The sequence below is a fragment of the Canis lupus genome, chromosome 15 (assembly GCF_048164855.1).
Source record: "Canis lupus baileyi chromosome 15, mCanLup2.hap1, whole genome shotgun sequence".
Classification (NCBI taxonomy): domain Eukaryota; kingdom Metazoa; phylum Chordata; class Mammalia; order Carnivora; family Canidae; genus Canis; species Canis lupus.
The window spans coordinates 59685391-59709820 of NC_132852.1; the positions used below are offsets into that span (position 1 = coordinate 59685391).

General features: G+C 45.4%; 1 protein-coding gene and 1 long non-coding RNA gene across 10 annotated transcripts in view; one reads left to right on the forward strand and one right to left on the reverse strand.

Annotated features, from left to right (window-relative positions):
- Nucleotides 1-1652: 1652 nt before the first annotated feature.
- Nucleotides 1653-3761, reverse strand: LOC140605322 (uncharacterized). The gene is made up of 2 exons (XR_012008036.1): nt 3658-3761; nt 1653-1716 (listed from the first exon to the last, which is right to left on the reverse strand). It is a non-coding gene; the product is annotated as an uncharacterized lncRNA (long non-coding RNA).
- Nucleotides 3762-4236: 475 nt separating this feature from the next.
- CUL1 (cullin 1) overlaps nt 4237-24430 on the forward strand; it is a 92995-nt gene continuing 72801 nt past the window's right edge. Inside the window, exons 1-2 of one of the 9 annotated variants that reach the window (XM_072777585.1) lie at nt 4404-4681; nt 6202-6266. The gene's annotated coding sequence lies outside the window, so the exon portion shown is untranslated. Of the gene's footprint in view, nt 4682-4797; nt 4933-5052; nt 5191-6201; nt 6378-24430 lie in introns of those variants that run through there. The other 8 variants (XM_072777583.1, XM_072777588.1, XM_072777581.1 and 5 more) reach the window with 8 other exon arrangements.

The following is a 24430-nucleotide window of genomic DNA, read 5'->3' on the forward strand; positions in this document are numbered from 1 at the left end:
GGTGTAAAAGAGGCCCAAAAGGGATCCCTGGGTGGCGCAGCGGTTTGGCGCCTGCCTTTGGCCCAGGGCACGATCCTGGAGACCCGGGATCGAATCCCACGTCGGGCTCCCGGTGCATGGAGCCTGCTTTTCCCTCTGCCTCTCTCTCTCTCTCTCTCTCTCTCTCTGTGACTATCATAAATAAATAAAAATTAAAAAAAAAAAAGAGGCCCAAAAGAGAGGTACCTCATCCACAAGAGGAAATGGGGCTGGGTTGTCACAGAAAGCTTCCTGGAAGTAGCAGTCTAGGACAGTTTTTGGAACTCCCGAATAATTGTCTCTTAGAGATTAAGTCGGATCATTTGAAAAGGAGTTGTAATTTAACAGGATCCAATCTAACAGAATGTTACAATGGTGGTCAAGTCTCCCAAGTCAGACCTCAAAGACTTTCATAACTCAGGACTATCTTACAATAGTATTTCGTGTCTTACGGGTCCCCAGAGCAAGAGGCCTAGGACTTCTCAATACGTAAAATCTGAAATTGGACAGATAATATTTTTAAATATTTCCATCTTCTTTCCTCATTTTGTTCTTTTGCTTATAGCTCCTCTCCCCAAAAGCTCTGGACCCCAGGTGCTCTGTGTTTCTCCCAAGCCTGATTTGCCCAAAAGTTTCCATTCTTCAGGTGCTACTGACCTCTGTTAGAAAAAAAGCAATCTGATGGAGCTAGTTAATCCTGACATGTGAATGACTCTCAAACCCTGTTCCCTCTCAGAGCTATTTAAGTCTTTAAGAGAGGGCGCTACAAATTTTTGGTGAGGGATCCCTGGGAGACCCGGGATCGAATCCCACATCGGGCTCCCGGTGCATGGAGCCTGCTTCTCCCTCTGCCTGTGTCTCCGCCTCTCTCTCTCTCTGTGACTATCATTAAAAAAATTTTTTTTTGGTGAATTACAGGTAATAAAAACAAGGCCTTTGTGTATGTTGACACAGGCCATTTATAAGTCAAGAGTGGAGAAGATAGGACTACCCATCTGGTGTTCCCCACTCAGACTTATTTAGTTTGCTACTTCAGTGAGTAAATCTCCACTTCCCAATTTTTATACATTTTACCTTTAGTACCATTAAAATATTGTTGATTTGGAATCTGGTGGACCAAAACGAACTTTGAGTTTTTTTTCTAATGAATTAAAGGAGAGGATTTAAAAATCTGCTTCTTCAAAAGCAATTTACGACTCATTGTCCTAAGTGGAAGAAATCATGATATTATTTCATCTCTTTCCTGCTTCCTTTGAATACTTAGCTGGTTGGAGTCCCTGTATAGTTATAGTAGTGTAGCTGTTTTTCTAAGAGGAACTAGTTTTTTTCTTTTCTTTTTTTTTTTTTTTAATCACACCTAAGGTGCATTTCATGATTTGGATTCAATAAACACATTTAATGGAAAACTGTTTGCTTGGCTCGTCTTCCTTAAAATACAGTTTCAAAACCAATAAGACTTATTGTAATATGTCATAATGCTAATACCAGAAGTTTTAAGGTCATAATATTCGAAACTTTGGCAGAGGAAGGTTCATTATTAAATCAGTGGTTCCCAAAACTCAGGTCACTAGACTGGCTCTGGGTAATTCCTTCTTCTTCATCATCGTCATCATCATCGTCATCATTATTATCGATTATGTTCATTAGATATTTAATTCACAACAACCTCATATGAAGCACAATTATCACCCTCTTTTCCTGCATGAAGAAATTGAAGCACAGACAGGTTAAGTAACTTACTTAATGCTACCCAGAGGTAGTAAAACTAGGATATAAACTCTGACAGTTTCAAATTCCCTCCCTGTCCCTGCCCACCCAATTTTGACTCAGTAGATTTGGAATGAGCCTTGAAATCAGTATTGAAGTCCCCAGGAATTACTGCACGACCCAAGGCACAGACCATCTAGTTTAAAGGCACATGTGAGAAGTCAGCAATTAGGAAGAGATCACAAAAGCCTGGGTAGAAGGTGCAGCGTAGGCTTCCTGGAGGGAGGGGTGTGAGCTGGATCTCAAAAAGAGAGCAGGGTTTACAAATGTACGAAAGGAAGAGGGAACTATTTCTGGTTAAGGGAGGAAGCAAGCACTTGTAAATAGTGATTTAAGACTGGTATTTGTGAGCCAACAGTAGGCCCAACAAGACCGAGTGAAGTTGGGACTTCCTTTTGGGAGGTGGCTAGAAATAAATTAGGGAAAGTAAGCTAGGACAAGATTGTGGCCAATCTTAAATGCCAGGTCAGAGCTTGCTTGGACTGATCCCTATGAACAGTGGCGTGTGTGTGTGGGGAGGGGGGGGGACATTAAAAAGTTTGAAAGGACAAAGATATAGTGATGAAGGTATCAGCTAGGAGAGAATCCTCCGTAGTCAGTCACTGCACAGGCTGGAAGGACAGACAAGAGATCAGAACCAGGAAAATCATTTAGAAGGTTAAAGGAACAATATAGGTGTGGGAATATATCTTGGTGAACTAGTGGATGTGTATAGACCTGGGAATTACTGGATCAGGTTATGCTGCTGACCAAGCTGAGTGATTTGAAGCAAATTGCCTACTATCTCTCTGAGTCCTAGGATTCTTCACTGGAAGATGGGTATGATCATGATAATGTCTGACCTCACAGACTGAGCCAAAATAGAGGATTCCTCTAGGATGTGGTGACCAGCTCTGGGGTACAAGGTAAATGAGCCAGAATTTTGAGTTTTCAGGCCCCCAGGATTTAGAAAATGGAAGATACTTTATGGGAGACAAGGAAAGAAAGGGAACTAATACTTAGTGTTTGGGAATTATGCTGGGATTTTAGAGGAATTACTCTTTCCAACAACCTTAAGAGGTAGGGCTTTTTACCGCCATTCTAACAGCTGACTTAACTAGAGGAAAACATAGTTTGAGTCTGGATATAAACCAGGGTCTGCCTAAATCTAAAACTTCATCATATCATAAGGTTATATTGTAAAAAGTTATATTTTATTTCATTGGTTTGGGCCTAATATTCTAGTCTGAGACTATTTTGAGTTTTGATTCTGACATCTACCCAGGTCATTCATCCCTCCAAACTTCGTGTCATCTGAAAGGAGGACATCAATTTTGCCAAGATGGGGGTAGAGAAGATGGGGAAAGGATTTTTTGGAGTGAAAAGAGAGTAGATGGCCTTGATCTGTTAGGTCTAAGGCAAGGTCACACGCCCAGAGTAGGAGGGGTGTAGATGCAGCCTGGTTGTGAAGGGGCAATAAAAGCCAATGGAATAGTCTAACTGCTAAGAATGATAGTGCAGATGGGTAGAGAGTAAAGGACAGAAGGAAGTCAACAACCTGGACCAAGGCAGGGAGAAGCGGAGAGGGTGGTATGGGTGGATGAAATACTTCTCTCCAAGAAAAGCAGAGAATGGGATACACAGTAAAGGGAGAGGTGGCCCACTCAGCTGGTACATTAGTTGTGTGAGGTGCCAGGCAAGGAGGCCGTATGGAATGAGAATATTGAAGAACACAGGTTATGGGGGATGAGATGGGTTATTGTCTGAGGAAAGCTCAGGTTCCAGTAAAAAGGGAAAAGGGAAGAAATGAAAGCTGTAAACGGGAAGCCATATATGTGTCGTGGAAAGCACTGTCCACGGGGACAAGCCTTGCATTTTTACTTCCAGTCTTACCATGTGCCCACGAAACATGGCTAAATGGATGTAAGTGTTCTTTTGACTAGGTTATTTATAAGGATAGGAGATAAACCAAGAATTTTGACACCCTTGCACAGGCCGAGGTTACACACTTTGGGGAAGTGCAGTACTTCCAAAGGCACCTCGGTGTTCCCAGAGACCACATCTCGATAGAAGGAACCACATGGCACCGGCGGGATGGTTCTTCTAAGGAAAACCCCTATTACTGAGGATTAACTGTGGGCTCTGGGGGCAGCTTTGTGCTGTAGGCCTAGGGCGTGCACCCCAAGGTACTCGTAGCAGAATCCCTGTTCTGTTTTAGTTTGAAGCAAAACAGGAAGTTACATCCACCACATCTTTTGCCCAGATAGGCCAATTGGGAATCCTTCCTCGCGTGTTCGCGGGGTGGGCCGGCTCCCTGGTCCGTGGCGGGGGTCGTCGCAGGCGAGCGTGCTTGCCCCGTCCTCTGTCCCCCTCGGAAGGCGCCCGGCGGCTGGCTGTGCTGCCGAAATTAGTGTTTTAGAGTCGTTCCGAGGCCCCGAGGCCCCGAGCGCCCGTTGATGTCACCTGGCTGCCGTTCGCGGCTCCAGGGGACACGTGAAGACGTTTTCTCTGAGGTCGCCGCCGACCACGCACACCTGGGGAGCCTCCCGCGCGTCCTGATGGGTGTCTCCTCGTCGCGGGCCCAAACGGAGTTGGCTGAAGCGTTCAGCGCAGGGCAGCGTCCTCGCCGCGTTTCTCTCGGGGGGAGGCTCCCTCGGGAGCGGGGCGCGCCCCGCTGGGCCCAGGCTTTCAGGTACGGGCTGCAGGGCCGCAGGTGTCCCGGGGCTCGGAGCCCCCGCCCCCGGAGGCAGGAGGCGCAAGGCCCCCCTCGAGGGTGTTTCGGGGCCGCTCCTCCAGACGCGGGTGCCCTCCCCGCCCCCCGTGACCTAGAAAGGTGACCCCTCCTCGTGAGGTCCGAAGTGGCGGGAAGCCGGGTCTCGGGAGGCGCCCGGAGAGGATCGGGGCCGCGGGCGTCCAGGTAGGGAGCCGGCCGGTCGCGGGGCGCGGGGGCGCGGGGGCGCGGGGGGCGCGGGGGGCGCCCCCGGGGGCAGGGCAGGGCAGGGCAGGGCAGGGCAGGGCCGCGCCGCGGGGAGGCTTCCGGGCCCCTCCCGCGCCGCGGGCTTGTGAGGAGATGGCGGCGGCGGTTTCCCGGCTCCCCCGCCCCGGACGCCGATGGCGGCGCGTTCCGGCCCTCCCCCCGCAGCCTCTCCCCCGCGGGAGCCGGAGCCGGTGAGGCCGGGAGGGCGGGGAGCGGCGGAGGGGAGGCGAGAGGGCGGAGGTTGCGCGGCGCGGGCGGCGGCGGCGGCGGCGGCGGCGGCGGGCAGGGGGAGGCGGGGGAGGCGGGCGCCGTGTCGCGCGCAGCTCCAGGCGGGGCGGCCCCGCGCTGAGGGACGCGGCCAGACGTCGGCGGGACGGGGAGGCGACCGGGGCCGGCCCGGCGGCCAGGCGGAGGCGTCGCCGAGCCCTCTAGGCCGCAGGGAGATGCGGGTGAGTGGCGGCCGGGCGGCCTGGCGGCGCGGGGCCGGGGCCGGGGCCGGGGCCGGGGCCGGGGCGGGTGGGGCGGGCGGCGGCGGCGGCGGCGGCGCAGGCCCGGGCCGGAGCCGCGGTGTCGCAGTGACGGGGCCGCGGCGGCCGAGCACAGGCGCCCGGCGAGGCCTGAGGCGCCGCGGGCCGGCATGGCGGCCGGGCCGGCGGACTCGTGGGCGGAGGACGCCGGGGCGCGAGGGGAGCGAGCGGGGCCCGGGCCTGAGTCACCCCGGCCGGCTGCGGCCTGCGCGGGCCGCGGGCTCGGTGCGGCCAGGCCTGGACTACGCACTGGGGCGCGGGGTGGGGATTTAAAAAAAAAAAAAAAAGCCCGATTCATCGCGTCTGAGCGTCAGAGGCGCCGGCCTTGTGGCGCCGGCCTCTCCCCCGGCGGCGACCGGGCCCGGCCTGTCGTGCGGCGGCCCCTCGGGGCGCCCGGGCTCGCCCCCACCCCCCCCGGGCCGCTAGTCCCCCGCGCGGCGCTTCCCCCTCCGACTCGCGCTCAAGAAAGTGCAGGGCTCGCGCGCCGGGGAGCCGGGGAGCCGGGCAGCCGGGGAGCCGGGCTCTGCTCTCGGGGTCCCCCCCCGCATTGTTGCGACGGGGCAGGTCGCGATTATTGGGCAACAGTCGCCGCTCGGCCCGGGGAGGCGCGCGGGTGCGGGCGCGGCGGCCGGCGGGACGGAGCCCCCGGTGACCCTCGGCGCCCCCCGGCGCCCCCCCCCGGCGCCCGCGAGTCGGGCCGGGCCTCGGCGCGCCCCCGGCCCTGCGCCCGGCGGGAGCGCGCGCTGACCCCGCAGGTAACCCGGCGCGGGCGGGGTCGCCCCCCCCACCTGTGCCGCGCCGGGGTCGGTGGCCCACATGGTTAAAGGGAGAGGGAGGCGCTTGAGGAACATTCCTGGAGACTTGAGCCCCAAAGTTGAGGGTTTTCTCTCTCTCTCTCTCTCTCTCTCTCTCTCTCTCTTTTGCCAAAAACAGGATTCTCTGTTCCGATTGGATCACGAGGCGGTTGCTCTTTAGTTCGTAGTTTGGGGTTAGCGGTGGTAAGTGTGCAAATACGGAATTGCAGTCGGCGTCCTCAAGTCCTGTATTTGCTGCTGCGTGTAATTGCCCCTTCCCTGGAGTGTGGCGTTTGAGACAAAGTGAAGAGTGGAGTAAGTGGCCACGCTGTTGTTGGAAACGCTCTTAGCGGAGTGACAGAAGGGCGACTAAATTCGCTGTTACCTCGAGCCCTGAGTGTGTGGGACCTAACCCTTTCCCAAAACGCCCCGCCGCAGCGTGTGCAGTTCTAAGTTTAACACCTCCTCCCCCTTGTCTACCTGATTCTCTGAAACGCTGGAGAGCTTATGGCTTTGTGTAGCGAGAGCGGAAATGTTGAAAAGCAAAACCAGCCGTTTTGTGGAAAAAGGAATTTTGGGTTTTCTTTGTTTAAAAAAGGGTGCTTGGATATTAGGATTTTTTTTTTTTTTTTTAAGTGGAAGTGCTATTTGTTGCTTTCCCCGTTAAGTCAAATAGCACCGCATTTCCAGTTCCCAAGCGCGCAAGCTTTAAACCCCACCGTGCCCATTTTTGGAGGTTTCGGGAGACTGCGCATCAAGTCTGAGAGAATTACTCTCTGAAAATATTAGACGTTTTTTTCCTCGTCGGCACCGTCTTTTAAAAACGATTTTGCCGAAAAGAAAAAGGAGACACTGTAGACAGGCTTAGGCTTTTAATTTTGAATACCCTCCCTCTCTCAGCCACATGCTCAGGTCCTTGCAGCCGTGTCTCTCAGTCCTAATGTCTGGGAGGCCACATCAAGAGGCCAGAGGGACACAGGAATGGCTGTACTGGTTCTGCAGTCTGCTTCCATGTCACAGCCCCTAAGACTCCTTTGCCTCTTGCTGAATATTGTCTGCTAGAGGTGATTAACTTAGTGTTGTCATTGCAGCCTTTATGCATTTCAGGCTATGAATTCCTTGAAGGTAGGGGATATGCCTTCCTTTTGCCTCCCCAAAGTAGCATGGAACTTGGTATCCCAGTTGTCTTTTGAATGAGTAAATCTGGAATGATTCTGATACCCAGTGTTTGACCACTTCTGATGTGGGCTGCAGAAAACCCTGCTTATGCTGGTAAGAATGAAAGTTTTATTATCATTGGGGTCATCGTTGGATCCAATATAGTGCCCCAACAGAAAAATACTCAGGTTTTCTTCAGCAGTGGGAATCTAGGAAAGTGTTAACAAGTGGTGAAACTTCAATTAGCTTTTTTCCTTGGGAACTAGTTTTAAGGTGCAGCTAGCTAGTTATTTATCTATCTATCTATCTATCTATCTATCTATCTATCTATCTATCTAATCTGTCCAGCAGAGGATTGAAGTATTTGCCCCCAGGTTAAATATTGTAGTCTTGCTTTTGAAATGAAATCCCTTGGTAGCTGAGGCTCTTCCCTGTTGTAGAGATAGGGCACGCCCAGCCCCGGCGGTGCCGGTGCTACTGGAGTCTGATGTGACCTCTTTTGCAAGAGAGGCCGTTCTTGGATCCTTGTGGGCCTTTGTTCAGAAATTTACCTCCAGTATACCCAGCAGGCTTAGTGTACCTTTCTTTGAACTTGGAAAATTAAAATGAAGTACTTTATTTTATTTTTAAGATTTTTATTTTTTTCACCCAATGTGAGGCTCAAACCCACAACCCCAAAATCAGGAGTGGAGTGCTTTTCTGACTGAGCTAGCGAGGCACCCCAAAATGAGCACTTTAAATTGACTTGCTACTTGCCGTTCAAATTAAAAATGAGGGCCCCCCAAATTTAGGAATGTGTGTGTATTTTTGTTCTTTGCTGTTTCAGCCTTACATGGCTTCCAAAGCCACAGGTCTTCTGTCCTCAGCAGTTGAGTCAGTCTGGAATATGATGTCTTTGGGGGACCATAGGCTTGTTTCGAATTGTCTTTTTTTTTTTTTAATTTTTTATTTATGAATGAGAGACAGCACAGCCGAGACACAGGCAGAGGGAGAAGCAGGCTCCATGCAGGGAGCCCAACGTGAGACTCAATCCTGGGTCTCCAGGATCAGGCCCTGGGCTGAAGGCGGCGCTGAGCCACCCAGGCTGCCCTCGAATTGTCTTTTAGTAGATGTGCCTAGAAAAAAGTTTACCATTTTTAAGGGCCAGTTCTAGGCTCACCTTGCTCTTTTTTCTGTTACCTAGTATTTTCTCAGTAAGGTGTATTTGTTTGCTTTTCAAAACTGAGAAGTAAACATTAAATGAAGAATACATTATATTTGAGTAAAACCCTTAACTCCATTCTATTACTGAGGACTTTTCAGCTCCCTGTTTATAACATGTACATTTGATAATGCGTGCTGTAAACAGAATTATGATACTTAATGATGTTAAAACATTTATTCATACAGATATTTTCCAGCCATGTGTCTGTTGTTTATTCGTTCATTTATTTTTACTTAGGACATTTTGCATAGAACATTTTGCTTGGTAGAGAAGACCTGAGGTCTAATTCAAGCTTAATTTTGCTGGGCCTATATTTCCTCATTTGTAAAAAAAAAAAAAAAAAAAAGATGGTTTTTAATTGATACTATTTTAAGATTTCTTTAGGCCTTCTCAAAGTGTGTGGATTCTGTGGGAATGTCATCGCTTTTAACAGCATTTGGAAAACTGTCTTCTTTCTAAAGCATAATCTTACTCATGTTTGAAAAGCAGACTTGTGAAGCCTAAGTTTGAGATTCATTTAAATTTTTTCCCTTGGGAAACGTGGATCGAGTAAGTGGAATCCCCTCCAGGGCTTTCACTTCTTGTAGGGAGTGTTAAGTACCGTCCTTGGTTCCACCTTACAACGTATAGGTGGAGAAACTGAGGCCGCTGGTGGTTAAGATCAGGCCTAGTGGGTGGTGAAGCCTGAAGCAGGGCAGGGGGACTTCAGAGCTCCCCCTTACAACCAGATGCTTCCTCAGTGTTTTATATGAAAGGGGAAGGGGAGAAGAGATCGGAATGAAAATGCTTTAAGGATTGATAGTCAATGACTATGACGGAGCCCACTATGCAGAACTCGGTTGATCACCAAGCGTGAGCTTATTCTTGGTCTTTCAGTAACTGGTAGACGCTGAAGGAGAGTAATTGGGCACTGATGGGATAGAAATGAAAGTTCTGGAACCTCAGACCATCATTAAATTGGCACAAATTTATAAAACCCATTTTAACACCGTTCAGGTCTAATAAATAAATACAATTTATTAATTTAATTTATTTGAGGGAGAGAGCATGAGCGGGAGGGGCAGAAGGAGAGGGAGAGTCTTAGCCGACTCCACACTGAGTGCAGAGCCCAGTGCAGGGCTCCATCTCATGACCCTGAGATCATGATCTGGGTCGAGACTAAGCTTAACCCTAACCCACTGTGCCACCAAGGTGCCCCACAAGTTGCAATTTTTAAAAAGGCCTGTGTGAGAAAATATTTTGGAAAACAGGTTGTATGAAATCCATGCAACCATTTAAAATCTGTGTGCTTAAGGTGTGTATGCGCTGGTGAAAATATTTAAAGTGGTGCAAAATGATTGTAATCTTAGTTTGGTAAACTTGTGTGCTTTTTAATATCATTCTCAGATTTTTTTTTTTTTTAAGATTTTATCCATTTATTCATGAGAGACACAGAGAGAGGCAGAGACACAGGCAGAGGGAAAAGCAGGCTCCCCACAGGGAGCCCGATGTGGGACTCGATCCTAGGACCCCAGGATCACACCCTGGGCCGAAGGCAGACGCACAACTGCTGAGCCACCCAGGTGTCCTCCAAAAAATGTTTTAAGAAACAAAAGATAATACAGATGATTTTAGGCTGACAGCACAACACCCAAAGTAGGAACTGTAAAGGAAAAAATTTCTGTAAAGGAAAAAAGTCAGAATTATTAAGCTTCTGTATGCTAAAGTGCCATAAACAGAATAAGGGCAAGTGGCAAACTGAGAACTACTGTAACTTACAAGCAATTTAACTCTCCTTACTGTCAAAAGAGGGCTTATAAACCAAGATGATAAAGAAGACCCGTTCCTCTGGCATGGACAAAAAGTGGGCAGACTGGCAGTTTATAAAAGAAGGAGGAAACATGAAGAGTTTCAGCTTCACCAGCAGTACTCCTTTGAGAAATGTCCATCAGTGAGATGCTGCTCTTACATACTGGGCGAAGCTTAAAAAAGAAACCACTTCTGGTGAGGGTATGGAGAAACGAGCCCACTCATACGTTGCTAGAAAGAATGTAATTTAGTGTGACTTTTCTGAGAGAAATACATGACAAGTGACGCCTGGGTGGCTCAGTGGTTGAACTTCTGCCTTCGGCTCAGGTTGTGATCCCCGGGTCCTGGGATCGAGTTCTGCATTGGCCTCCCCGCGAGGAGCCTGCTTCTCCCTCTGCCTGTGTGTCTGCCTCTCAGTCTCTGTGTCTCTCATGAATAAATAAATAACATCTTTAAAAAAAAGTACATGACAAAAGCTTACAAATATGTGTGCCCTTCGAAATAGCTAATCCACTTCTGAAATTTTGTCCAGGAAAAGAAAATGATTAGTAGATTAATACTCTGTCACTAGGACACTTATTTAACACCTTTTTTGAGCATGTGTTTTCAGTTTTTTGCTATTAAGGATGATTATTTGATCATTTTTAGATAACTTAGCATCTGTGATTCTGTATTCAACTATTATCCAATAAATATTAAATGACAGAAACATGCTATAAAACAATATATGTCACATCTAAAATTTTGGGTTGTTGGTGAGTATATACGTTAAAAAAAAAAGTCCTAAACCAAGAGGATAATAGTGATTATCTCTGAGCAGTGGATTTATGGATTATTTTTAGGCTACTCTTGTTTTCATTTTTTTTCCTCCAGTTTTCTGCAGTGCCCATATATTTAGAAAACAACCAAGGAGTGTGACTCCTTGCCAGTGAGGTGTTTCTGCTTGGTGTCACGCTGGAAAGGCCTTGCAGTGGCTTTGCGAGCCGTCCCTGTCTGGGCGAGCTGGCACCAAGCTAGCATGGAGGGTTCAGTGCGTGAGGGCAGGACTGCCTCCCCTCCACCTCTTCAGCCTTCAGCTACTTCAGGTCCCTGCGGATTTCGCGCTTTCCATGAAACCATCTTAATTGCACAAAATTCACTTAGGTTTTGATATTTTATTAAATTATACCACCAAATTCTGTACTGAGTGTGGAAGCTTTTCTTAGTGATACTGTGAACTTCCTATTCTTTTATGATTACTTCATAACTTCTAGTAATAATAGGTGTGTTTTTAAATTGCATTTTTAATTTTTTTTTAAAGATTTCATTTATTTATTCATGAGAGACATAGAGAGGCAGAGACACAGGCAGAGGGAGAAGCAGGCTCCCTATGGGGAGCCTGATGTGGGACTCGATCCCAGGACCCCAGGATCAATCATGACCTGAGCCAAAGGCAGACGGTCAACCATTGAGCCACCCAGATGCCCCTTAAATTGAATGTTTAAACCTATTGTCGTTATGCTTCATATAAATTTGCTAAAAATTGGAAGAAAACTTCATTGCCATACCTTGTGCTATAGCTTGGAAAATTGAAATGTTTCCATCGACTTAAGAAATGTATTCTAAATGACAAATGGGGAATGCCTTTGGAATGATGAGAAAAGAGGTACACCGAATACCAAGAATAAAATACCTTTACTATGTAGAAATTAGTTAAGTGTGCCTGAGGAACAGCCAGAAGTCAGGACGTGGGGAAAGGGGCAGTTCTCCAGGGTAGATGGAGGGCTGGGGGCGCCTTTAGCTTGCAGGAACGTAGAGAAGAGAAAGTCCAAGCGTGGTTTCTTCGGACTTCCACCATGTTGAAGATTTCAAATCTGTGAGAGATTTCCTTGCAGGTCCATCTTACAGGAAATAATAACCCCTGTTTACTTGGCACCTAGTATGTATAGTATGTATGTGCCAGAGGTGGGGCCGAAGCCATGCTGGTGACTTTGGAACTCCTCCCCCTCGGCTCTCTGCTGCTTGCACAAGCCCCACTTTGGACCGAAGCCTTTTCTCTCTGTCCCTGGTTGATGGTAGCGGTGGATACGGTCCCGGAACGTCTTTCTGGTGTTCAGAGACTCCCCCAGTCTGGGTCTGCTATTTGATACGCTGAAGAAACACTACCAACAGGAGGACCGGAAAAACACAAAGCCGGGCAAGGCCTAGTGATGCTGAAGATGCTCAGCCTTTTGGGCAGTCTGCCCAGAGTTCTCCCTTGGGTGGCACCTTCGGAAATGTTGTGTAGGGGGACTCTGCATGAATGGGTGGTTTTTAATGTCTGCATTTTAGCTGCGGCCTTTCTCTGGTGAGCCTGTCATGCATATAATCACTCTTATATTATGAAGCTTCATTTGCTTTTGTTGGTTTATTTTTTGGTCACTATTTTTAGAATGACAGTGCTCAACTTTACTACACGTTTCCTCCACACGTGACTGCATTTTCAGTATTTTTATTTATTTGTTTAGAGCAATAGTTGCCCGTCTATGATCTGTGAGACTCATAAGGTAGGAGGTTGGGTGGGAAGATCGTGAATAAATAAATTTAGGAAATGCCGGGTTGCATATTGAGTATGACCTTACATAGGTTAATATACATTGCCTTCACAGGGAGATGTATATCTTACAGGAGATTGGTTCTTGCAGGGTATGTCAATACCCTGAGTATAGCCTTTGAGGGAAGAAAACCCCACCATCTTAGTAAAGAATGCATTTTGTTTTGTGGAACACATCCTGATATTAGAATCTAGAATGTGAAAAATAAGTGCCTTGCAGTAGCAAGTAGTAGTAGTAAATCGACACGTTCATTTTTGACCTGACTTGAAGCACTGATCAAGTCTGGAAATGCTTGTGTTCTTTGGAGCAGTGTGGGAAGTGACGGGATCCCCATGAATACAGTAATATGTGTAGTTGTCCAGAAACAACTTCTGCTTCACTTTATTCCATGTCTGAATCCTACATGCTATTATAGGAAGTATCTAAAAAAATTTTAGGTGCGTGGATTGCATTAATCTATAATCACTGCTGAGGAACAACAATAAAACCAAAGTGTGCATCACTCACGTTTTCTTGGTGCTGTTGTATTAAAAGTACTTTTAAAACCTGGAAAAGACTGGTTTATGACATTAACTACAAAGATATTTCCAAAAAAATTTTTTTTTCCTTTAAAACTCTAAACTGCCTCTACTGAAAAAGCATTTCAGTCCACCAGAAATCAGACTTCATGTCTCTTTATTCTCCTAGATTCATCCCTGGTGCATGACTGATTCTCCTGCATTTCTAGCTCAATGGTTTCCAGTGTGAACTGTGTTCACAGGAAACGTTAGATCAGGTTGGTTTGAGAAGGTCTGTGTTCTGGAGCGTTTCAGCCTCTTTGAAGGAGAGGGATGCAACATGCAGCGATGCCCAAAGTTCTCCGCTGAGCCTTTTTCTTCTAGAAAGATCTCTCGACATTCGCTTCCGCAGAGAATACTGTGCTCCTCTGTGTTATATCTTTTCTTCTCCTGAGGGACGTCCATTCAGGAGAACCCTCTATGACTTGATTCTCTGTTCTAGTTTATTTTGCTGTGGGGCTTTCCAGTTGTTGGGGCCAAAGCAGATGTGATAGTTCCAGCTGTTGGCTCACCGGCCTGTTGCTGAGCTTCTCTCCTGTCCTGCTCTCTGTCCAGCCCGGCCACCCTGCCTTCTGGCTCCACTTGCCCCAGGCTCCCCTCTCTTGCTTCCCTCTTGCGAGCATCTTGAGACCAGTGTGTTCCCCTCCTGTCCATGTCCAGTGAGCTACCCAATCTTACCAGTCCTTTCTTCACGGTGCTCTGTACTCACACCTTCTCTTGGAGTTCTAGCACCAGCTTTGTGTCACTTGTACCTCCTCATACTACTTCACCCATATTCAAGATTTGGTGTGGGTCTGGAGACGAGAGCCGTTGGAGTTGCCGTGATTTGGTAGCATGGGCTCTGCTTTTGTTTTTTTTTTAAGATTTTTTTTTTAAGAGTTTATTCATGAGAGACACAGAGAGCGAGCGAGAGAGGCAGAGACACAGGCAGAGGGAGAAGCAGGCTCCATGCAGGGAGCGCGACGCGGGACTCGATCCCAGGACTTCAGGATCATGTCCTGGGCCGAAGGCAGGCGCTAAAGCACTGAGCCACCCGGGGATCCCCTCTACTTTTGGTTCTTGACCATCCTTTACCTCACAACCCCACCCCGTCCCCAGAAGCTCCAAAAAGTACTGCCAGTCCAACTCTGGGCACAAAGCTAGCATGCTGCCTGGCCTACTTGACAGCAGGCCGCTGGGTATGTTTCTGGCTGTTTGTCCTGTCTTGATTCTTCAAACTGGGAATACGATCTCTATGATAAAATGTAATGGAATTTCAGTGAATCAAACCAATTTGGGGGAGTTCTGTTAACTTTGAGATTTTATCCGCAGTGTAGAAATTTTCCTTTGATAAGGCTAGTTTTTGGAAAATGTCTATGGTTAAAGAATTCAGGGATCCCTGGGTGGCCCAGCGGTTTAGCGCCTGCCTTTGGCCCAGGGCGCGATCCTGGAGTCCTGGGATCGAGTCCCACGTCGGGCTCCTGGCATGGAACCTGCTTCTCCCTCCTCCTGTGTCTCTGCCTCTCTCTCTCTCTCTATGTCTATCACGAATAAATAAATAAATCTTTGAAAAAAAAAAAAAGAATTCACAGACTAACCAACAAGCCATATTACACTAAAGTTTCCTTTTGCCCATTTAGCTGTGGTATAAGGTAAACATCCACATTGTCTTTTTGGTAGATCTATTAGGTGAGTGTGTGTGTGTGTGTGTGTGTGTGTGTGTGTGTGTAAGTAACTAGGACAGTAGATTCCCTTAATGGCTGTAGTGAAAAGTAATTTTAAAACACATTCGGATGACTCCCTTGGCAGCATGTGCTTCTTTCTATATAGTTCATTGCACTTATACCTTGCATAAGTTGGTTTCTTTGCAGTGTTGATGTGTAAGTTTTATTTTAGAAGATTGAGCTGTTTCTGAAACCCAAGCCCTCTGGAGTATCTTTTTTTTTTTTCTTTTTTTTTTTTAAGATTTATTTATCTGAGAGAGCGAGAGAGCACATGGTGTGTGTGTGTGTGTGGGGGATCTTAAGTGGGCTCTGCTCTCAGCTCAGAGCCTAAGATCCCATCTCACCTAGGATCATGATCTGAGCCAAAACCAAGAGTCAGATAGGTAACTGATTGAGCCACCCACGTGCCCTCTTTATTCATATTTATGTGTGCATTTTAATTATTGTAGAGGTGCAAGAGAGCCTTTTTTGTTTTCTTCTGCCCCTAAATAATCTAAAAAACACCAGTTTTATGGTGACTACAAAAACCAGTTAGTTGTATATACCCTGTGAGAGAAATGAACTATTCGCTACAAATTTCTGCAACTAGGAGATAATCTTGACTTGGAGCAGTTCAGTTTAAAAAAAAAAAAAAAAAAAGTGAACAGGCCAGGAATCTAGCATTAGAGGTGTTTCAGAATCCTCTTAAGGGAAGCTGTTGTTTTGGGTTTACTACATTTTTCCCTTTGTTATGGATATAGCTAGATTGTTTTGAGTCAAGGTGGGGAACTAGATTTAAAAGAGAAAAAAAAAAACTTTCCCACCTGCCTCCAAAAACACCCCACAAACCCTCTGTTACTGAAGGTTATCCTCGAATGGCATGTTTTCATGGGCTTAGAAGATCTACTCAAATAATCGAGAGGCTGAATTTAATTTTACATTCGATTGACTCAAAGCCCAGGTTTATATACACACACTTGTGTATTACGTTTCATCACCATACCTTTTCTCCTGTATTTATAATGTCAGAAAATACAAGTACTTGATGTTGTAGTAGCTACTAAGAACTTTCTCAGCAAGCTGCTTATCCTGTGCAGCAGCTGATCATGTGCACAGAAGGGAGTGCGGATCTCTGACAGGTGGACCCATGGGAGCAGTAGGAGGCATCAAGCTCAGAGTAACCTTAGAAATCAAGATTGGTTCACGCACTGGGAACATTTCATCTAAAGGAAGGTGATTCTTGATTTCCTTTGGTATCTTCAGGAGGGTGAATAAATTGTTAAAATGTATTCAAAACAAATCAGAATGTAAAAGTTGTAAATCAGAGTTTGAGGTTGGACTGTTTATCCTTTTTTTTTTTTAATGGGGCGAGGGAGGGTGGGGAGAGAAAGGAAGAAAGAAAGAGAAAGAAAGGAAAGAAAGAAAAGAAATGGAGAGAATGAATTTTAGGCAGGTTCCATGCCCAGGGAGGAGGCCAGTGTGAGGCTTGATCTCAGTGACCCTGATAAGATCACCACCTGAGCCAAAAATCAAAAGTTGGACGCTTAACCGGCTGAGCCAATCAGGCCCCCAGTTTAGCCTTTTTAAACCAATTTGGAGTGAAATGTGAAGTGTCTTTGAAAGTTTGCTTAGCCAGGGAAAGTGGCTGACCAGAATTTTGGCTCAGGGTTGGATTTTTTTTTTTTTAAGGTTTTTTGTTTGCTTGCTTGTTTGAAGTAATATATATCCAATGTGGGACTTGAACTTGTGACCCCAAGATCAAGAGTTGCATGCTCTACGGAGTGACCAGGTGCCCTCAGGGTTGATTTTTTTAGTATTAATTAAAAATTAAGAGAAGTGATGATTGAGAAACCCCAGATTAGGTGACTGGTTCACCTAGAGATGGGGTGGCTTTCACCAGCCACTCATTTAGCACTCACCCACTAGAAGGCAACCTGTTCACCACACTTGCGGAAAATTTGGAAATGAGTTGAAGGGCATTGTGGGGACTATGAGTTGAAACTTCGTTTAAATGAAAGTTATAGCGGTTGTGGTAAAACACCCTTTCCTGCAGCAGCCCTTGGGTCTGCACCTCACCGGGAGAGGGAGAGACTGGGTACCTGCTTGCGGCCTGTGATTGTGCCACCCTAGCTGCAGGTCTGGATATACATCCTCAGTGGCCTGAATATGTTTCCGGTACCACCAGTGTCCTGGCCATCTCAGGAGGGAATCTTGACTTGCTGTTTGGATTTGTGTGTCTGTGTCAGTCTGGATCCTGAAAATGCTGTGGCACCAAGACGGAAATTTCTTGGGTGTTGATAAGCAGTGAAAGCTCTTATGAGTAGTGGGTTTTCCAAACTCAGTGGATTCAGTATGACAGCAGCTTGCCCATTAACTAATAAGATAAGAAACATTTCGCAAGCTGACATTTTAAAGCATTCTGTTAAACCCATTCGGTGATAGAATGAAAGACTCCGGTGAGTTTTAAGAAAAAAGATTTCAAGGAAAGTTTGAACTTCTGGCAACTGCTCCTGGCTGGATCCCCAGGTGGGAAGCTCCTGGGAGCTTCCTACCTTTTTTTTTTTTTTTTAATATTTTATTTATTTATTTGAGACAGCACAAGTGGGGAGGAGGGTCAGAGGGAAAGGGAAGAAGCACTCTTCACAGAGCAGGGAGCCCAACAGGGGGCTCGATCCCAGGACCCTGTGATCACAATCTGAGCAGAAGGCAGACACTCCACCAACTGAGCCACCCAGGTGCCCCCAGAGCTCCCACCTTCTGATGACAGACACACTTCCATGAGAATCTTTGGAAAGTACTGCCCTATTTCAAGGGTATTCAGAAATTTTCAAGCAACATTAGTTTACCTTGTTTTGACTTAAAAAAAAAAAAAAAAAAAACATACTGGCTTTGGCATTTCTCCCCTGAGTTTTTGTTATGTTTTAAATTGGTGTACTGCTGTTAGGATTATCAGGGATATCTGATAACCTTTGTGGAAATGTTAGTATGAATAGAATAGTAGCAAGTGCTTACTCTGTGCCAGCTGTTCTTCTAAATATTTTATTTACATAACTCATCCGTTCCTTTCAACCACCTTGTCAGATAGGTACCCTTATTAACCCCATTACAGATTATTATGGCACAGAAGGTCAGGAATCTGCCCTAGCCCACACAGCCAGTGAGTTGTGAAGCTAGAAGTTTGAAGTACCACAAACATCCACATACGTTTATATATTAACTACAATATTTTAAAAAGTCCTGTCCCGTGTAATGTTGATCCACGCTTCTCAAGTTGTTTCTACAGTAAGAAACACATGTTGTGGGAGAACCCCAGACACACACTGGCAAACTGAAAAGATGCACTGGTGGCACCTGGGTGGCTCAGTTGGTTGAACATTTGCCTTTGGCTCAAGCCCTGATCCCGGAGTTCCAGGTTTAAGGCTCAAGCCCTGCATCAGGCTCCCTGCTCAGCTTGTGTTCTCTGGCTCTCTCTCTCTCTGTCAAAGAAATAAAATCTTTTTAAAAAATTAATAAAAATAAAAGATGCACTGCGTATACTTGCCTTCCTGTTGTGTTCTTCGAGCTCTTTTTTTTTTTTTTTTTCACTGTTTTAAGAAGTTCCAGTTGCCATTTACTGAGTTGATTTCATGACCCACACACTATTGGATTGCAGGCCTCAGTTTGAAAAACAATACATGTCGATAATCCTGACGAAGTATAATACCATTTTTCTTTCTTTTAAAGAGAACGAAAATGCTCAGAAATGAAATGCCAGCGCCAAGTGAGATCCTTGAATAAATGTGCTTATAAAAGCCTCGTGCCAAAGCTGAGATCTGAAGTTCAGTCTTCAGCCGTGGAAACTAGTTTCTGTGGACAAATCTGTCGTGCACCTGTTAAGTAATAAACGTCTGGTCTTGTGCAGTTTTCTTTTGTGTGTGTGTGTGTGTGTGTGTGTGTTTTGTGCAGTTTTCTAAACCCTACTGAAGCTTTGGTCACCCTACTTGGAGATCACGTGATAAAGTAGAGGAGTCTGTGCTGCCTGAATTGAAGTTCAGTGATGTGGATTTTTAGGATTTAGAAGGACTCTCTTATGTTAAGGAATTCTTCAAGTACCTAGGCCTAAGAACAAAAATTGTTTAATTCCTAAGTTGTTCATAGGAGAAAATTCTGTACTTAATGACATCTGAAATTTCTCATAATTACAAAGTAGTGTGTGGGTGTGTTGCGGAATGAATTGAATTAGCATGTGCATATATTTATATTATATAATTAGAAAGACAAAGATTGAACATGAGAATGCAACTGTATTAATTCATTTAGTGTAAGGTTGAAGGCCTGCTAATTGCAAACCTCTGCTGGTTTTTAGAGAGCAGGAGAAGGCAGACAGAGAAACCAGCCCATGGAACCTGAAATCCCTTTGCCCTGCAGTTGTGGGTCCTGGCCTTGTTCCTCGGCTTATGGCTTATTTCAGTAGTTAGTTTCATGATCATACCTTACTGTTCATCATGTAAATGTCGTACCCCCCTTCTCTCCCACGCACTGTTTCTGCACCCTGACAAAACGAACAGACACGTCGGCAACTGCTGGATGCAGCCTCTCTCTCTACTTTGTAGTAGTTCTGTGATGCTGATAGGCTGAGTGGGTTTCTGTATCGGTTTTTGTTTAAGTGTCCTCAGGGATTCAGGTGTGTTCTTAAAATCCTTGGATGAGTAAGTTCCCCAATATTCCTGGAGCACTTGCAGTGTGCCCAGGCCTTGTGCTGAGGATTCAGCTGTGGACAGGGCCCCTGCCCTCCAGCCACAGAACAGGCCTGGAAGAGATTTTCAGTTTACAAAGAAAAACCTTTAGTTATTGATGCCTCTTCCATTTTTATAGTAACAGAAGTGGGAAATTCACTTATTGAGACCTCCATTACTCAAATAACAATAATGAGCAAAATAGCCTAATTTTGAATTCAGGAAATAAGCAGATACAGTATTTGATAGTTGCTTTTTGTTTACTCATGTTTTCCAGATTATATGTTTTCCAGATTATAAAACACAATATTTCATGAGTGAAATATAAAAATAAAAAATGAGCCTCTGCTTTCATTTTTTCCTCACAAAGAGTTTTTTTTTAGAGCAGTTGTAGGTTCACAGCAAAATTAAAGGGGAAGAAGGTACAGAGATTTCCCATGTACCCCTGCCCCACATATACACAGACTCACCCTGCTATCAGCATCTTGCACCAGAGTGGTACATTTGTTAAAACGACAAACATACACTGACCCATCATGATCACCCAAAGTCTGTAGTTTACTTTATGTTCTGCTGTTTATCTCCCCCCAACCCCAAATCCCTGGGAACCACTGACCTTTTAACTGTCTCTTTGTAGTTTTGCCTTTTCCAGAATGTCGTTTAGTTGGAATCATACAGTATGTAGCCTCTTGAGATTGGCTTCTTTGACTTCATAATATGCCTTTAAAATTCCCCTGTGTCTTGGCTTGATAGTTCATTTCTTTTTTTTTTTTTTTTTTAAAGATTTTATTTATTTACTCATGAGACACACACAGAGAGAGGCAGAGACACGAGCAGGCTCCATGCAGGGAGCCCGACATGGGACTCGATCCCGGGTCTCCAGGATCACACCCTGGGCCCAAGGCAGCGCGAAACCACTGAGCCACCTGGGCTGCCCAGTTCATTTCTTTTTAGTGAAGAGTAATACTGCATTGTCTGGGTGGACCACAATTTATTCATGCATTCATCTACTGAAGGACATCTTGGTTGCTTCCAACTTTTGGCAATTATGAATAAAGTTGCTGTAAACATCCATATACAGGTTTTTGTGTGGATGTAAGTTTTCATCTCCTTTAGGTAAATGCCCAGTAGTGTACATGCTGAATCTTATGGTAAAAGAATGTTTAGTTTTCTAAGAAACCACCAAATTGTATTCCAAGGGGGCTGTATCGTTTCTGCATTCCCACTAGCAACGTTTTTCTTGCTCCGTATTCTTATCAGCATTTGTCAGCCTCAGTGTTGCAGATTTTGGCTATTCCAACAGGTGTGTGGTGGTTTCTTGTTTTAGTTTTCATTTCCTGGTGACACATGATGTGGGACATCTTTTCATCTATTTGTTTGCCCTCTGTATGTCTTCTTTGGTAAGATCTTTGGCCCATTTTTTAACCAAGTGGTTTACTGAGTTTTAATTAAGAGTTCTTCATATATTTTGATTAGCAGTCCTTTATAAAATGTGTCTTGTACAAATACTTTCTCTCACCTTGTGGCTCGTCTTCTTATCCTCTTGACATTATCTTTCATAGATCAGAAGTTTTCTATTTTCATGAAGCCCAGCTTGTCAGTGATTTCCTTTGTGGATTATGGGTCTGGTATTGTGTCCAAAAAGGCATCATTACACCCAAGGTCATCTGGGTTTTCTCCTGTTACCTTCTGAAAGTTTCATAGTTTTGCTCCACTTTTATTTTTAAGGAAAGTTTTACAAAAACTACATGAATGATTTTCAACATATTAAAGGAGTCCTTGTATATTTATGCATTTGATGGGTTTTAATCATTTTCTGGCTAAAATCAGGTGAATTAGAGGAGTCTTTAAGGATGATCTCCTACAACCTTTACTGTACTTCAGAGGAAAGAAAGGAAGCTATCATTTGGGGAAGTTCTACTCTGTACCAGGTATAGAACTAGGCATTTTAACATCTGATGTCTCATCTAAATCTCTAGTGGGTATTTGAGTCTTTTTTAAAATGAGTTAGCAGAATTAGAACGGACAGTATCGAAGGAACCAAATGTTACCTTCTAAGTGAATCTGATTAGCAGTGCTCACTGGATTTTGATTCTGTTTAGTTGTCTCTTTGTAGGGTTGGCGTAGTATTTTCTGTCTCATGGTGGGGGCGGTGCTCTGAGTTGGAGAGTCATCTGGATGAGCTCATCAGAGGGGCCCCTCATGAGCATGAATGCAGGCAAAATATAGTCAACTTTATATTAGAGATGTGGTTGTACATTATTTTTGAATAAGGTACGTGGTTAGTTTTGGAAGCTGAAGCATGATAGTTGTCATGTCCTTATTCAATAAGTTTGTAATGTTTATGCTAGTATGCTGGCTTTATAATTTAAAAGGAAAATTCGTGTCTTGCACACGCTTTGATTTTTGTCATGTTGAATGGGGGTTATAAGCACATTATCCCAGCTAGTCCAAGAACCCTCGTGTGACCCCAGATACCAAGAGAGGCAGGCTTCTGTTGGATCTAGTGCCAGCATGGGTCTAGCATCGTCTCACATCACTCTCTGTGGGCCATTTCCACCTCGGTGTAGCTTGGCTTCTACTCTGTTGGAGCTATATTCCTGAAGACACCATTTCCTGGGATTGCTGCCATCAGTGACTTTCTCATCATAGACCTTTTTCTTGGTTTATCCCAGACTTTTGACACGGTCAAAGACTAGAGATTTCATAAAACTATCCTCCTCTGGCTTCTACTTTCTGGCTTCCTGGTTCTCCTACTTGTGCGTTCCCTGTCTCTTGCAGCACTGTTTTTGGGGGACGAGAGCAGGGACCCATTTTTCCTGTGCCCTTTAAATAGAAGCTTCACTCTTCATCTTTATTAAGTTTGTTCTTTATGCTTTGAAGATTTTATCTGTGTTGATGCCAACAACTTTTTTGTGAATTACTAAATTAATTTTTTCAGGTGTGATTTCCTTTGGGCTACAGTTCTATATTTTTTTAACCACCTTGGGTATTTTCATTTTGGTGTTATTTTTTAAAATCACTTCACATTCAATATATTAAAATTAAGGTCTTCATTTTCCCTCTAGATTTACCCTTCTTAACATTTCCCCTAATAAGATCACCTTTCTTTCATTGGGTTGTTTCTCTTTAACTCCCTTCAACCCCTGGGGTTTTGCCAGTATGAGAACTTTTTCAGTGAGTGTTGAATTTAGTGATATTAAAAATTTCATGTGGGCAGATTTATGAGCATCTGGATGATTATCATTTCACCTAGAACTACCATGAGACTTTGTGCTTATAAGCTCATATTTACTTACAATTATAATGTTGAGCTCTGGCTGGCTCAGTCAGTAGAGCATGTGACTCTTGATCTTGAGGTCATAGGTTTGAGCCCCACGTTGGGCGTGGAGCCTACTTTAAAAAAAAAAAAAAAGTACTTTACAGTTATATTGTTGCCATGTGATTGCCTAAAGCAGAGGATGTAATTGGTTGAGATCCCTAGGCCAAGTATGGCTCACAGATATTTTTATAACTTTTTTTAATCATGAAAGATATCAAAGTATAGCAAACACATCTACCACCAAGAATTAACACACATTAACATTTGATGTTCTACTTAAGATTTGAGTGGGTTTCATAACTGCTCTAATTCCAAAGTATCAGTGAACATAAATGATCCTGGCAGTAACTGGCAAAGGATAATGAAAATATCTGTGCATTTCTTGGTGGTACAGTCAGGGGTACTGCTAAAATGACTGTGGTCTGTCGCCCATGTTCATGACTGGAGGAATTGCTGAGCTAGAGGTTAGTGAAAACTACTTGTAGTTTTTTCCCATCTGTAATCACAGGGCCCCTGAATTCTCTTGCCTGTGGACCTGCCCGCACTGAAGTCTCACCTCCGCCTTCCCCTGGAGGGAACACTTAGGTTTTGGTTTAGCCTTTTTTTTTTTTCTTTTCTTTTTGAAAACGAAAACTATAGCTGCATGTTGGTATTTACTCCCCTCGTGCCCATAAGGAACCATGATTTTTTTTCGGTTAATGTGTATACCGAGAACTCAACTGTGTTAGCCCGTGGAGGTGGGCCGCCTGCCTTTGTGACTGCACAACGTTCCATTGTATGGATGTGCCATCATTTGGCTCTGACCCCTGGGGATGGATTTGGGGTGGGGGTGGGGGGCAGGTGTTCCAGGCTTTTGCAGTGACTAAACTGTTTACAACCCCTTGTGGATTTGGGCTGATTTATTTGGGGGCTAAAGTGCTAGAAGTGCGATTGTGGGGTCAAAGGGTAAAAGCATCTGTGACGATGTCAGACACAGCCAAGTGACCATTTGTGTCATGGAGCGTTCCCATCAGCAAGAGTTAAGTTGTTTTGAATTTTTAGTGCCAGGTCTGCCAAATTCTGGAATCCCGAGAGAAATGTGGGGAGGCCGTTCGTTCCCCCTGTACACCCATGTGCACAGTGGCCCCCTGCTACCGCAGCAACTGCTTGGGGGGGCTCCAGGCGGCTGCCCTGCCTTTTCCCATTGCGAGATGTTCAGGTCCAGCCGCTCACTCAGTTCTGATCACCTCCCAGGTCGTTTCTCTGCCTGTAGGTCCTCTCTGATCCCAGGTCCACAGAGCTGTCCGGCTCACGCCTCCAAAGTCACGTCAGAGTCCCATCAGACGTGTCACTTCCCTCTTCGGAAACTGCACTGCCCCGCTGCCCCCTC